Raw genomic sequence first — 13,619 nt, forward strand, 5'->3', positions numbered from 1 at the left:
CCTCACCTGCCAGAAAGGAAAGCGTCTGGGCCTGGCTGAGGCTCAGTAGGCCAGATGGTAACCCGCGAGCCTGAGGGGAAGAATAGGAGTAGAGGCGAGGCCCCATGTGGGCACCCCGGCAGCTGAGGGGTGTGATGGCCTCAGATGGATCCTAACTCCCCTTCAAAGGAAGTCAGTTCACAGGTGTTGTGTGTTCTAGGGGAGACTCCAGTGTCCCTGCCCTGACAATGGCAGGGCTCCCCGTTCTGTCACCGGGGAGCATGTTCACCCTGCACTATGTTCTCGGAGTTGCTCCCTGGCCTGAGGAGCTTCAAGCCCGTGTGAAAATGCCTGGCCCTGCCCTGCCCTTGGCATGAGCAACCCAGCCCAGGAAGGCGTGAGTGGCACGGGCGCGCTGCAAGGGCTCTCGGGGACAGAAGACTTCTTTCTCAGCCCCTGACTGAGGTAGAGGAGCAAGCTGGGGCAGGGCTGAGCAGGGTATCCTTCTCTGCCTTGACCTCTGCTCAGGTTTGGGCCCAGCCCTGGCTGCTGCAGCTGCCCAGCGTGGTGGTCACAGCCAGCTGTGTCTTGGGGCTCTGGAGGAGAGACCGGTCTCTTGAGTGCCCGCTCCTCTGCTGGGGGAGGGCCCCGCAGGCCACACGCAGAAAGGGCGGCCTGGGTGGCAGACGGTCTCAGGCCTGCAGGGAGCAGGAGGTGCCTCAGTTCTTACTTGCACTGGGCCTGCTCGCGTGAGGCTGTGCAGCTCTGTGTTGCCCCATCCCTGTGGGGGAGGGGGCCTTGTTTTTCATTTTGTGGAACAGTTGTGGGGAGGTAGCGCTGTGAAGGGCGATAGTCAGATCTCCATGTGGCTCTGCCGCACCCCGAACCTCATTCTGCACAGTGAAGGTGAGGCTGCCTGTGGGGCGTAGCTGTGGGGTGTGGGTGATTGACAGCCTGAGAAGAAGTGGTCTGTGGTCACTGGTGGTGATGAGGGCTTCAGATGGTGGACGGATCAGGGCTGGGCAGAACTCATCTGTCACAAGGAGCCTCTGATTGTGCAGAGCAGTTCGTTGAGCAGGGCCAGGAGGCAGCATCGCAGGCAGGGCTGATGTCAGCTGGTAGAGAGCAGGGCCTGGAACCAGGAAATGGAGCCTGAGTTCTGGTCCTGTTCCCGCTGCATCCACTTAGCTTCTCTGTAGATAGACTGGCATGAGGGGAGCCTACTTTGCAGGGTAGGGAGGAATAAATAAGATATGGTAGGTCAGAGCGTCCATCCGTCTCCAGTTTCCTTCCCCGCCAAGTGCGTTTGGAATGCCCTCCCCACCCCCACCCCCGCCAGTACTGTGCTGAGTGCACTGCAGGCCCCTTACTTAATTCTCATAACCTCCTTGAGAAGTGGGGCATTGGTTGCTCCCTCTTTATACATGAAGGATTGGGAGTTCAGTAAGATAAAGATGCCCATGGTTAGCCAGCTGGTGGGCAGTCGTCCTGGAATTTGAACTCCTTGCTCTGTCTATCAGGGTAGGCTGACTAAACCCACAGACTCCATCTGGCCCATTGCTTGTTTTTGCAAATAAAGTTTTATTGGCACACACCACCACCCATTTGTGTTCAAGGCATCTGTGGATGCTTTCGTGTTACAGCAGCAGGGCTGAGTAATGGCAACAGGGACCATGTGGCCTGCAAAGCCTGATACCGACTGCCTGGTCCTTTGCCGGAAAATGTGCTGACCCAGATTTTGCACGGACACTCTGTGTTCTGGTCCTCTACTTCGAATATGGCAGCCACTAGCTATTCACTGTTTTCAGCTCTCTAATAAAAAAACAAATAAATAAGTAAATACATAAATATTAAAATGGTAAGATTATTTAAATGTAAATTAACTGCAATTCAGTGAAATGAATTCAGCCCTTCGGTTGCACTGACCACATGTCACGTGCTTGGTGGCTGTGAGGGGCTAGTTGCTGTGTGTTGGGCAGTGCAGACAGGGCGTGGTCCCGGAAGCTGCCCTGGGCACAAGTGCACCAGCTGCCACCAGTGTGGGGGAGCCCAAATGGAGAGAACCCGAGAGGGAGGGCAGGCGTCCCAGGGAAAGGACTGTCTGGCCCTCAAGCAGAATTGAAAGTCCGTTCATTGATTCAGAGATGCTGGAAACGTGTGTGACGTGGCAGGGAGGCCTGGGCAAGCCATCTACACTGCCAGGCCGCAGCCCCATCTGCAGGTGTCTGGGGATCCCCCAGTGCTGCCGCCCTCCAGACTGACCCCAGCTCCTGGCACACGTGGGCGGGCAGCCTCATCAGCTCTGCTGGGCCCAGCCCCGCCCCTCCCCATCCCCTGTCCCCTAGATGTGTTTGTAGGCTGGGCCCTGCAGAAATCCAGCCTTTTCTGTGGGCACATGCTCTGTCTGGACCTGATGGGTTAGACGACTGTCCCTTTCACAGGTTGGGAATGTTTATGGGGCCACGTTTTCCATGGTGACAGATAAGGGATGACTTGGCTCATTGAGAAAGGGGTTGCTGAGTAGCGTGAGGAAGGAAGGAGTTCCAGGCCCTCCGAGCCGGCGTTGCAGCTCTCTCCTTCCGACACTGTCAGCTGCAGCACTGACGCAGCCGCCGACCCCCAAGTTGGCTGCACCGCGGCCCTCCCCTTGCTCGGTCCGATCTGCTCTAACAGGAATCTCTCTGGAAGCTCATTAGCGCAGCATCACTTTGAGGTGTGAAGGCAATTATGGAGAGCATAGATTTCAGATGCCTGGAGCCGGCCATAAACGCACCACGCAGCGTCTCCCCCACATTGACACACTGGGTGCGGGGCGTCGCTGAGCGGCTGTTGCCCACTGGGCTGGCCTGGGTGAGGGTGTCTGATGAAATCCTGTGTGTTGTCAGGAGTCCAGGCCCCTGCCGCTCTCGGGAACAGCTGGTCATGTCCCTGTTGGGGGACAGCTTTGTGCCCACTCCCTTGCTCATCAGGATAGCACGTGAATGAAATGCAAGACTGAAGCAGGAGGGGCTTTCAGGTCGTTGGCAAGAGTGAAAAAAGGGGGAAAACCAGATATGCCTGGTGCATTTAGTCATACAGCAGTTGCATGAAAGAAGAGCTTGGGTAGGAGGAAGTTGGGGTTAAGAGGACACACACAGAAGGGTTTTTTTCCTAGTGCTTTAAGAAGGAAAATTTTTAAAAAAGGGAAAGAAAAGGCCGGGAAGCGCAACCTGATTGCTGCCCTCGGACGCTGCTCGCCTCGAGCCAGCCGCTCCCAGAATGGCCTCCTGAGTCCTCGTCCTGTAGCACTGGAGGGCTGATGAGATCTTGGCAGATTGGGCTATGAAAGGGGCAGAAATGGCCTGTGACCAGAAAGAGCCCTGGTGCAAACACATTCTCGGGGCAATTGGCTTAGCTGGCACTTGGGGAGCCCTGCGATGTGCCACGCTCCGTGCCTGTCTCACCTGGTGCTCACACATCCGCTGGTGGGTAGCAAGTCCTGCTCCCCAGGGAGCTGGGGCCACACCCCCGCCAAGTGGGCCCTCGCAGGAGAGGGGCTGGCCTGGCCCCCTGTAGCAAAGCCCGTCCTTCCTCAACTCCAGGTGTGTCCCCAGTCCTGGGCCTTCTGCTGCTAGAAGGGAACCCACTTGCTCCTCTGGGTGAGCCCCCAGTCGCATTCGTATCACGGCCTGTGGGCAGAGAAGTAGGTTGCTCTGTGGGTTGACATTTAAGAAAACCCACTTCAGCGAGCTTTCCCTTTGAATGTGTTGTTATGGTACAAGAAGTCTTCACTTGTCCCGGGCTATTTTGAAATAAAAGGCAGGAAACCCCCCTCTCACTTCTATATCTCGCATAGAAGTCATCAAAACAGAATCCTGTGTTCTGTGCAGGAGCAGCAGTGAGGAAGCAGCTGCTGTGCTCGCGGTGACCCCACCGAGGCCAGCGTCTGTGGGCGTCAGGGGCCCAGACTGACTGTTCCCTGTGCTGGCTCTGCTGGCATTTGTTTCCAGTATTTGGCACAGAACCGCTTTCCTTCCCCAGCCCCGCATTGTAGGAGAGGCCAGAAGGGCGCCCTCACGGGGAGGGGAGGGCAGACCCAGGCCCTGGCCTGCTCCCAGCAGCGCCGCCACTGTGGAGTGGACATGGGCAGCGCAGGGGAGCCGGGGCCCCTGGGGTAGGGGCAGCTGCTGGTGGTCGTGCCCAGGTGGCCCTTCCAGGGGTCAAGGTCATTCCCTCCACACACCTGCTGGTGAACTGACATAAGCTGCTGCTCAGAGAGGGGGTTGCCCCCTTCATCTCAGGGGTGCCTTCCCCGTGTTTCTGCAGTGCCCACTGATGCAGTTCTGGGAGCACAGCACCTCCCACGCAGCCCTCTCCACCCCTCCCCAGCTTGCCCTGAGGCCCAGTGACCCGGATCCTTTCTGGCTCCTCCCGGTCCCCACACAGCACCTCAGGGGCTTCACCCAGTTTAATCTTCTTAGTCCCAAAGTGCCTACATGACTTCAACAGATGCTGTGGGATTCTTTTTTTTATAAAGATTTAATCTTTAAATTATCTTGACAGGCAGTCTGGCGGCCCTGTATCCAGTAACTTCTGCTGCTGGTAGAGAGAGAAAACTTCTTAGGGTCAATGAAGACACCTTCTCAGTCTCCTAGCTCTTTCTTTCCGGCAGAGACCCAGGGAAGCAGCTGGAAGAAAGGAAAAATTTTCCCAATGGCAATAAATCTTTTTCCAGGAATCCTTTTTTCATCTATTCTCCCAAATCCTTAATCTCCAACACCCCTTCCATTTCCCTTTTCCCTCTTCTTGTGGCAAATGTTCTGCAGAACTTTTTTCCTTCCGATTCTCAGGCACGGTTGATCACATGGCCGACCTCTGGGCTTCTTGGTGCCCTTCTGGACTGTTCGCCAAACTTGAGAACGTGGGTCATAAATCTCCTTGCCTGAAAGGCCTTCCTGTCTTCCTTGATTTGCAGCAGAAATGTGGCCTCGTCCGCTGCCTCCTCCCCCCGGCCCTGCCCGTTGGGGACGGGGATGTTGTCCCACCCCATGTTGCCGGGCCAAGACTCTTAAGACCCCCAGGCCTGACCACACTGGTGTTCTTGGGCGCATTCCAGGGCACCAGGAGCCCCCAGGACAAGCACTGGGCCGCCTTTATCTCCATCCCCAGGTCCTGGCCAGGAGGAAGTGCCGGACCGGATCAGGCCTCCTCCCCCTTCCTGACCCAGCGGCCATTTGCAGAGACTCAATCCTGCTGCACCTCAATTTTCTCATCCACAAAATTGCCAGGTTCTGGGTCCCAAATCTACTAAAACACTGGCCTTTAAGCTTATGGGAGCACCAGGATCACCTGGAGAGCTTGTAACCCTTGGTTGTAACCCCGCACCAGCCCCCAACAGCTTCCGATTTAGTTGGTCTGTGGCGGGTACTCTGCATTCTAACAGCCCGCAGGTGAGGCTGCTGCTGGGCCGGGCCGCGCTTTGAGCTCCCTGCCCTAAAACCACTTCATTGACACAGGTGTCGAATGCTCCCCAGTTCCCAGGAGGGCTAGTGCCTTGAATGCCCGCCCTGCGTGAGCCCCGTCTTTCTCTCCGCTCTCCCACTCTGCAGAGGTACCTACAAAACTGTGCATCTCACTGTTGGGCAACTTGGCCCTGGATGCCCGGAGAGACTGTTCTCCAGCTGCTGTGGCCTGAACAGCATTTGGAGCCTTGGGCTCCGGGGGGTTACTAGGAGGGTGGGGCCTTGGGAGGTGCCTAGTCATGATGCTAGAGCCCCAGGAATAGGCTTAGTGCCCTTGTAAAATGGACCCCGCGGAGAAAGCCCTCACCCTTCACGTGAGCAGAGCAGCGCTGGTGAGGGGCAGCGCGCTCACCTGACCCCACACCCGGCACGGGATCTTGGACCTTCTGGTCTTCAGAACTGCAAGAAATAAATGCCCGTTGTGATTGGCCGCCCCGTTTCTGTATTTTGTTGGAGCAGCCGGAGCAGCCTGACACCAGCCCCTCGGAATTGCTTCCCTTTAGATCCAGAAACATTCATGTCCTGCTCTGGGTCGTTCTTAAATCTGTTTGCCCCTGCCCCCCACCTCCTCTTATCTGGACCCCCGGTGCCAAAGGAGGCAGCACTAGTGATATTGAGCTTTGATTTTCCAGAGTGGTGTCTTCCCCACTCAGCACAGAGAGGCTGCGGTGGGCCCAGCTAACAGCTGGCCCGAGGCGCTGGGCCACTGTTCCGCGGCCTTCCTCTGGGGCAGCTGTGCCCCTCACGATGCCCCTGCTCTCAGGATGCTCCCCGAGACCTGCCCGGTGTTAGTCCCCAGCTGCTGTGCCCTTTGCCTTGGGGCCTGACATCAGTGTCTCATGTCACGGTGGGGCCTGGGACTCCAGTGGTGCCCAGAATCAATTGCCCTGTCCCTTCTTCCCCGCAGCTGATCATGGATGAGCTCAGCCTGGGCTTCTGGGATGAAAGGTACTTCCTTACAACTGGGGAAACCGAGGCCCGGAGCCAGAAAGAGATGTGCCTGGTCCACACAGAGTCAGCCTTGGACGCGGCTCTGAGTTGGTGGCGGATGCTGACAGTGGCCAGGAGTGACCCCTTCTCAGCTTGGTTCTCAGTTGCCCAGAGGGACGCTGCGGTCACCGCTCGTCCCCCGTCTCAGCCGGGGACTGACTCACGGGGATGGCCGGGTGGCCCAGGTTTGTCCAGCTCTGCAGTTTTCCTTGCAGTTTTGTTTTGTGAAGTGTCCCCCCTCCTGCTCCTCGACAACCAGAGGACAATACCCCAGTCATGGTCTTGAATGAGGCATTTCTGTGGTGTTTTTCTGACTCCCTCCGTGCGCAGGCCCGGCGCCCCCAGCCTGGCTGGCAGCTGAAGCCCAGCAGCCCTTGTGCTTTTTGTGCTTTCATAACCACGCGGACACGTGGGGGGCGCGTGCTCCGCACATGCCCACGGATCTGCGACTCGGGTGTCTGGGACGGTCGTGACATGCTCATGCGGGCTGGGCGCGCTGCCCCTGCCGGGAGCACAGCTCCAAATTGCTGCATTCCGACCTGGCGTGGGCCGAGGTGGGGCCGGCTCCCGGGACAGAAATAACTGCAGCTTCGCGTCTGCACTGCCTCTTCAGGACCGGGAGGTTCGGGATATCCTGCGAGGACCCCCCCCCCCCGGTCCCCTGGCTTTGTCCAGCGAGGTCAGCCCCCACCCCCTCTCCTGTGCGCCTCGAGGCCCAGCTTGTCCTCCTGGTGTTCTCAGGGGCAAAAGGAGAGTGGGACAGGCCTGCTCGCAGCCCGTGGAGCTGGACAGGGGCGCAATGTGGTGGGGTCCATGGGCCGGCGGGGCGGCCAGAGGCTGCGCTATGTGCCAGGGCCTGCCTTCCCTTCGCATCAGCCAGACGCTCTGTCCCACGGCCCGGAGCTCCTTCCCCAGCAGCTGGGAAGAGCCCTCACGCCCAGCTCCCAAGCCGATGGGGGTGTGGAACTCACTACTTACTGGCTTCCTCGGGGGACCCGCTCCCCTGTCTCTGGTCCTTGAACTCCTGCCCATCCCTGAGGGCCGTACCTGCGCCGTCGCCCTGGGATGTCTCAGGTCTCTGCCTCCCCACGTGGCTCCAGCTCACTCCTCTGGGAGGGAACCCATGGCTCTTCACGTTCTGGCACTTTCCTGGCCTTGGGGTGGACCTGTTTAAACACTTGGTGGCTTGTGTGAACGTGGTTGTGTACATCCGCCTTCTTCCCTCCGTCCCTGGCACAGCCAGTCTGGGGAGGTTGGACTTGGGACCCACTCTGCCACGGAAGGGCCGATGCCAGTGGGGAAGCTGCACGGGGCGTGGCATTTGCCTGTTCAAACCCTCACCTAGAGATCACCTGTGAGCACCACTCACATTCGCTTTGTCTGAAGACTCTGCCTCTTGACCCTCCTTGCTCGCCCAGCAGCCTCCCAGCACCCGGGGTCTCTGTCCCCAGGGCCCTGGCCCTGGGGGTGCTGCGGCAAGGGCTGCTGCGGCCAGCCTGCTGCAGCTGGGTGTGCTCCTGGGGGCAGAATGTGGGAAACAAAGCCACCACAGGTGAGGCCCCGGGCTGAGACTTTTCCAGTATGGGGTTTTCAAAGGGCCGCCCACTGCCCCCTGCGCTTGGAGGAGCTAATGTGTGCTTGCAGGCTTCTCTGAGCTGTGAGCATCACCAGATACAGGGACTTAGTGCCGACAGATTCTGCTGCTGTGGAACCCTCACGGCCCCCGGCCCAGGCCCTCCACAGACCAGGAGGCGCGATGCTTAGACTCAGTGTTAACAACACAACTCCGGTGGCTGTGGGAAAGCCCCTGCAGCTGGGGGGTTCCAGCAGCTCCAGCAGGAGAGCAGAGACCAGAGTAGAGACCAGCTTCACGTGGCGGGCGTGTCTTTGGTTCAGCAGACGTTTCCTGAGTAGCATTTCGTGCCAGGGACTGGGGACTCAGGGGACTAAGCTTGAGCTCGTGACCCGCAGAAGCTCGCCATCCATGTGGAGGACAGATGTCCTGCCAGTTCTTTCATGCTCCCATGATTCTCACTCTGCAGTGGGGGAGGCCTTCCTGGAGGAGGTGATACCTGTGCTGAGTTTAAAAGAGGAGGGTAGGTGGCCCCAGGAGGATGAGGGGGAGCAGAGGGAAGCAAGGAGCAGGTCCGGCAGGGGGGCCAGCATGGGCAGAGGCCTGGAGGGGAGGCCCAGCATGGGGTGTTGGGAAGTTATAAGCAATGGGTGTGTTTACATTAATCTCTGAAGAACGGGGTTCGTGCATGTGGTGCAAACTCAGCAGTGAGAAGTAACTGCCCTGTCGTGGCCTCTGGCCTTGCCTCTGCACATTCTGGAGGGGTTCTTGCTGCTGTTTTCTTATTTTCTCTCCCATCCAGATGTATCCCACGCTGGAAACGTCCACAGGTGGACGTGTGTGTCCATCTGTCCCCACACGTGGGCGCATAGATGCACAGTCTACGTTCTTTTGTAATTTCGATTTTAGAAAATTGTATGTTTTTATTTTGTTCACCCTCAAAATTCGTGATGTATTAGGGGGCCTTCCCTGAAGAGTCCTCCTCCTCGGCACCAGCCACCACCTGCCTCCCTGAAGGTACCGATGGGGTTTCTTTTGTCTCCTTCCAGAGGCTTCTGTCTGATCATTATCATTACAGTTACTCATTTCGTTTTCCCCAAATGGGAGCTTGCTGCATCCACTGTTAGGTCTTAGCTTTTCCACGGAGCAGGCTGCTGGGTCCACCTGTACTCGTCCTAGCGCTGGTGGCCGGGGGCCCAGTGGCACCTCACGTTGGCTGCGAGGAGTTTTCTGGGCCAAATGGGGTCCTGTCAGGTGCCTGAGTTGGTGCCGAGGTGTGTGTGACTCGAGGACACAGGGGTGGCGGCAGGACATGGGCATTGGCCGCCTGGTGCTCCAGGCTGTCTCTGGAGGCAGGTGTGTGTCACTGTGTGCTGGGCTAGTGGCTTCTAAGTTGGGTTTAGTGGGGAGTTTGGGGGAAAAACTCTTCTATCTCTGCCTTTGCTGCCTCTCACCAGTGACCCCTCTGCGAAAGGGGGCCAGGCCTCCCTGGGGGCTCATTGGAGGCCTGGTCAGCATTGCCTCTGAGCACCAGGGGGAAGCTGACACCCCTGACCACTCGCATCCATGGGCAGAGTCAGACCTGGGCGGGGAGCAGCCTGGTTCCTGGGCCCGTGCACACGATGCCCATTCCGGTCACTGCTACGCGAGGCCCTTCCTTCTGGCTCTAGTGCGTGTTTAGTTGGTGTCTTAGTGATTTGTGAGCAAGAGTGTGCTGAGGCAGCGTGCCCAACGGGGTGCTGGAGGCTGAGACCCCTTAGGCACGCGGGAGGAGGATCTGAGGCCAGGCCTGCTTAGCAGGCTGGTTATGGTGTCGCGGCTACTTCTGTGAGATGTGTGTTGCCTCTCATGCTGTTGCTCTGACTCTTCTTTTCACTCACGCACCCGTAGGTGACCATTTTCACTTCCTCAGAGGATGACCCATGACTTACATTTGCTTGTGTCTTCAGCCCCATGTGCCCCTGCAGGCAGAAAGTCATTGCTCAGGGGCTGGGTGAGCCCCCAGGCCCCGGGCTTTCCAGGGATGACAGCCGTGGTTAACTATTCACTCAGAGCTGCTAAAACGCGGACCTGGTGCCCAAATGCTGACCTCTGCCCGGTACCTGTTAAATTTCATCCATGCTCATCTGTCCCTTCGTCATTCTGGCAGGCTTTTAGGTTTTTTGTTTTATTATGCAAATATGTTATGTTTTCCTATAACATTTATATTTTATTGTTATTTTTGTCATCTGCTCTCTTTAACCCTGAAAGTGGTGTCGTTGGTTGGGGTGGCCTCTGTCCCTGCCTGCACGGCTGCTCCTCTGACCCCTCAGACCAGGCTGCTACCAGGTGCGGCCCTTCGGGCAGCTGGAGGCCAGCCCCTTACTGGGCCGGGAGGTGGCCGTCAAGGTCTGTCATTTAGCATCTTGCTGATGACCCGGTGACATGCACTTCTGAGAGTGAGCAGGCAGGCCTGCCTGAAACCCTGCTCAGGTGGCTCACGAGGGGACAGTGATGGCCACTGGTGGCCCGTGGGGCGGCTTGCTAGGCACCATGGGGCATGTGGTGGACGGACAGTCTGTCCTGCTGCTGAGGAAGAAGATCTGCTCACCTTGGGACGTGGGTTAACTCTCTCAAGGCCCTAGGAGTCTCCCTTAGTGCTGTCAGGGTGCCCCCAGAAGGCTCTGGAAGAATTTGTCTGGGCTGCCTCAGGCACCTTCCCTTTAAGCGGTGCGTCTGGTTGGCTGTGTCATTTCCTCTTTCACCCGGAGGTCTCTGCTCTGAGCACAGGAGGGAGGGAGGAGGCCTTGTCTATCCAGAGTGCTTAGAAGGAAGTGGAGACACTTTTGCAAATGAGGCACCCCTCCCTTTCCCCCCCCCCAGACCACGCCCTGCCAAAAAATAAAACAGGGCCTAACCCCCAAGAAGCAGCTGCTGCCCCGAGCTCCTACATGGCCAGTTCCAAGGAATTGAGAGACAAGTGCTGGGCACCGCTTTGAGTGAGGCCCCCTGGGAAGCGGCCCCTCTTACAGGAGCGTCTTTCTCCATCTAAGGTGTCGACACGCTGGGGCTGTTTCCGTGGGAGTTGTGCGGACAGATGGCTGCTGTCACGGGGTGGTGGTGCCCTGCTGCGGTGCTACAGCCTACGGCCAGAGAACCCTCCAGGGTGTGCATGTGTGCACACACTCCCCACGGCCCCCGAGGCTGCAGATGGCTTTGGGGAATTGACTGAGAGGTGCCCTGGAGTTCAGGTGCACCAGTCCTTACCAGGCAGCTGAGGCTCCCGTGTCGGTCTCGCCAGGTGGTGGCGTCCTTGAACACGTGACGGGGGCTGTGGGCTGCAGGAGGCAGAGGGGTGATGGTGGAAGGCTTCACGAAGGTCAGTTAACTCGTCTGATTCATTTCTACACCAGGCCTGGTCAAGTGGATGGGTAGATATGACTCAGTCGAATCAGGAGGGTGAAGTCCTGGGATGTGAGCCGAGGTCGGGTCGGGGCCTCTGAGGGGTGGCAGATGGCCAACCTGGGGGTTCCGTGCCCCCGCCCGCGTCACCTCCAGTGATCCAGTGTGAGACTACGATACTGCTTTGGGCCACCCACCCCCAGGTCCCTGAGATAAAGCGGTCGCCGCCCTCCCAGCTGTGCCCCAAGTGCCAGCTGCTGAGCGATTACATTCCCTCTGCGCGGTGGCCTGGAGGGTTCTCTGGTGTGGTTGCCTGTACCCTGAAGCTCCTCGACTCATGGAGTCCCTGAAGACGCGCTGGTAGGAAAGCTGAGCTCACCTCTGGGTCTGGGGGGTCGGCCGCAGGAGGGCAAGGGTGTCTGGGCCTTCAGGGCCCATTCATAAGCACTTGGGAAGGAAGAGGAGATTGTTGGTGCAGGAGGTGGAGCTGAAGGGGTGAGGGCTGGCGAGTGACCACTTGCCGGCCCTGCAGGGAAGGCCTGAATGGACTCCCAGTGTCGCTGTGGGACACCAGGGTGCTGCGTGCAAGGGGTTGAGCTTGGAAGTGCACTTACACATGTATCCTGTCTGCACCCCGGATGTGCAGGAGAGGGGGCTGGCTCTCATCCTCTCAGCCCTGTGCCCAGGTTAACCTGCCTAAGAGGTTGCAAGCTGCTCAATGTCAGGGTAGCCTCCTGCTCCCTGAAAGGCTTTTCAGGAGGTCATCACCTGGGCCCCAAATGGTGGTGGGTGTGGACTTGACCTTTGTTGTTGTCCAGTTTCCTGGACCTTGAACGCTGCAGATCAGGCCTGAGCAGCACGCAGAGGGCGGGCCACATGTGGCTCACCTGAACTTCTTGTTCTTTCTCACAGCTCATAAGTCCTCTGTGAGGAGGTTCCTTTTGGCACGTGCCAGGTGAGGAGACCGAGGCTCAAGAGGCGGGTAGCCCTGTCTAAAGCCTTGCAGCAGCCCATGGCTGCACGCATGCGCTCTCTGCTCGGAGACAGCCTGCCAGGCCCAGCCTCCCTCTGGCAGGTGGGGGACAGGCCAGGGAGGGGACGTGACCTGGCCAAGTGGACGGAGCCGCTGGGGCAGAGCCAGTGCCAGAGCTCTGTCCCCAGACCTGCTGTCCTGACGCAGGCCACACTGCCTTTTGTGTTTGTTTTGGTAAAAATATTTTTTCACTTCTCATGTCTTTGGGGTCCACGGTACTTGTCAGTGGGGCTGACTGAAGAGCGGGGCGTGGTCGTCTTAGGCTAAGCAGCTTACGTTTCGTGGGCTGCTGTGGGCGCCCGTCTCTGTCCCGCTCGCCAGGGTCACCTGCAGCTCTGCCTGTGCTCACTCAGGGCTGCCCCTCCCCTCCCCTCCCCTCCCCCCCTCCCCTCCCCTCCCCCCATTCCTCCCTCCGCCCTCCTGCCCTTCTCTCCCTTTGGCGTAGGCTCAGCAAATCCGAGCGCATAACACACTGATCTCTCCTGGTGTTTGCTGGGCTGAAACAACATGAACAGTAGCAAGAATTACGGGGTGCTTATGGGAAACTGGTCTGTCAGTTATTTTTCATTGATAAATGGACTCTTGACAAGTAGGGCCTGCAGCTGGCTGCAGTTTCCAGAAACAACACGAGCTGTCTCATTCCCCTGTTCAGATTTGTTTTGGCTCCGGATCTCAGCACTTTCTTGTCCTTGAATAATGTCGTTTCTCCCCCTCCTCACAGAATGTTATTTGCTTAAAAAAACAGAAAATCCCTACAACGCACCCGGGTGATGGTGTCAAGTCCCGGAGAACAGAGTCCCGATTGGGTTCAGCAGCTCATTTGACAGTTTTCTTTTTTCCCCTCCATCAAGAGACTCTCACAAGGGAGACCTGGGCCACTTTGATCAGCCCCTGGCGTGGGTCCCTGCCGGCAGACCCCAGGAGTGGCCTCTGGTGGCCACGAGGGAGGGAGGGAATGCTCTGCTCGCCGGTGACGGACGGACAAGCTCCTCGGCGAGCACGCCCTCCCTGAGTCAGCAGCTGCTTCATTCTGTAGCAAGAGAGCCTGAGTGTAGCCACGTGCCAGCTTCAGCCAGGTCATTCTGTCTCTCTAAGCCTCAGTTTCCTTGCCTGTCACGTGCCAATGGAACCCCCTAGTGCGCGTGAGTCTGGAGTGCATTTG

The sequence above is a fragment of the Talpa europaea genome, assembly GCF_964194135.1.
Source record: "Talpa europaea genome assembly, chromosome: 10".
NCBI lineage: Eukaryota > Metazoa > Chordata > Mammalia > Eulipotyphla > Talpidae > Talpa > Talpa europaea.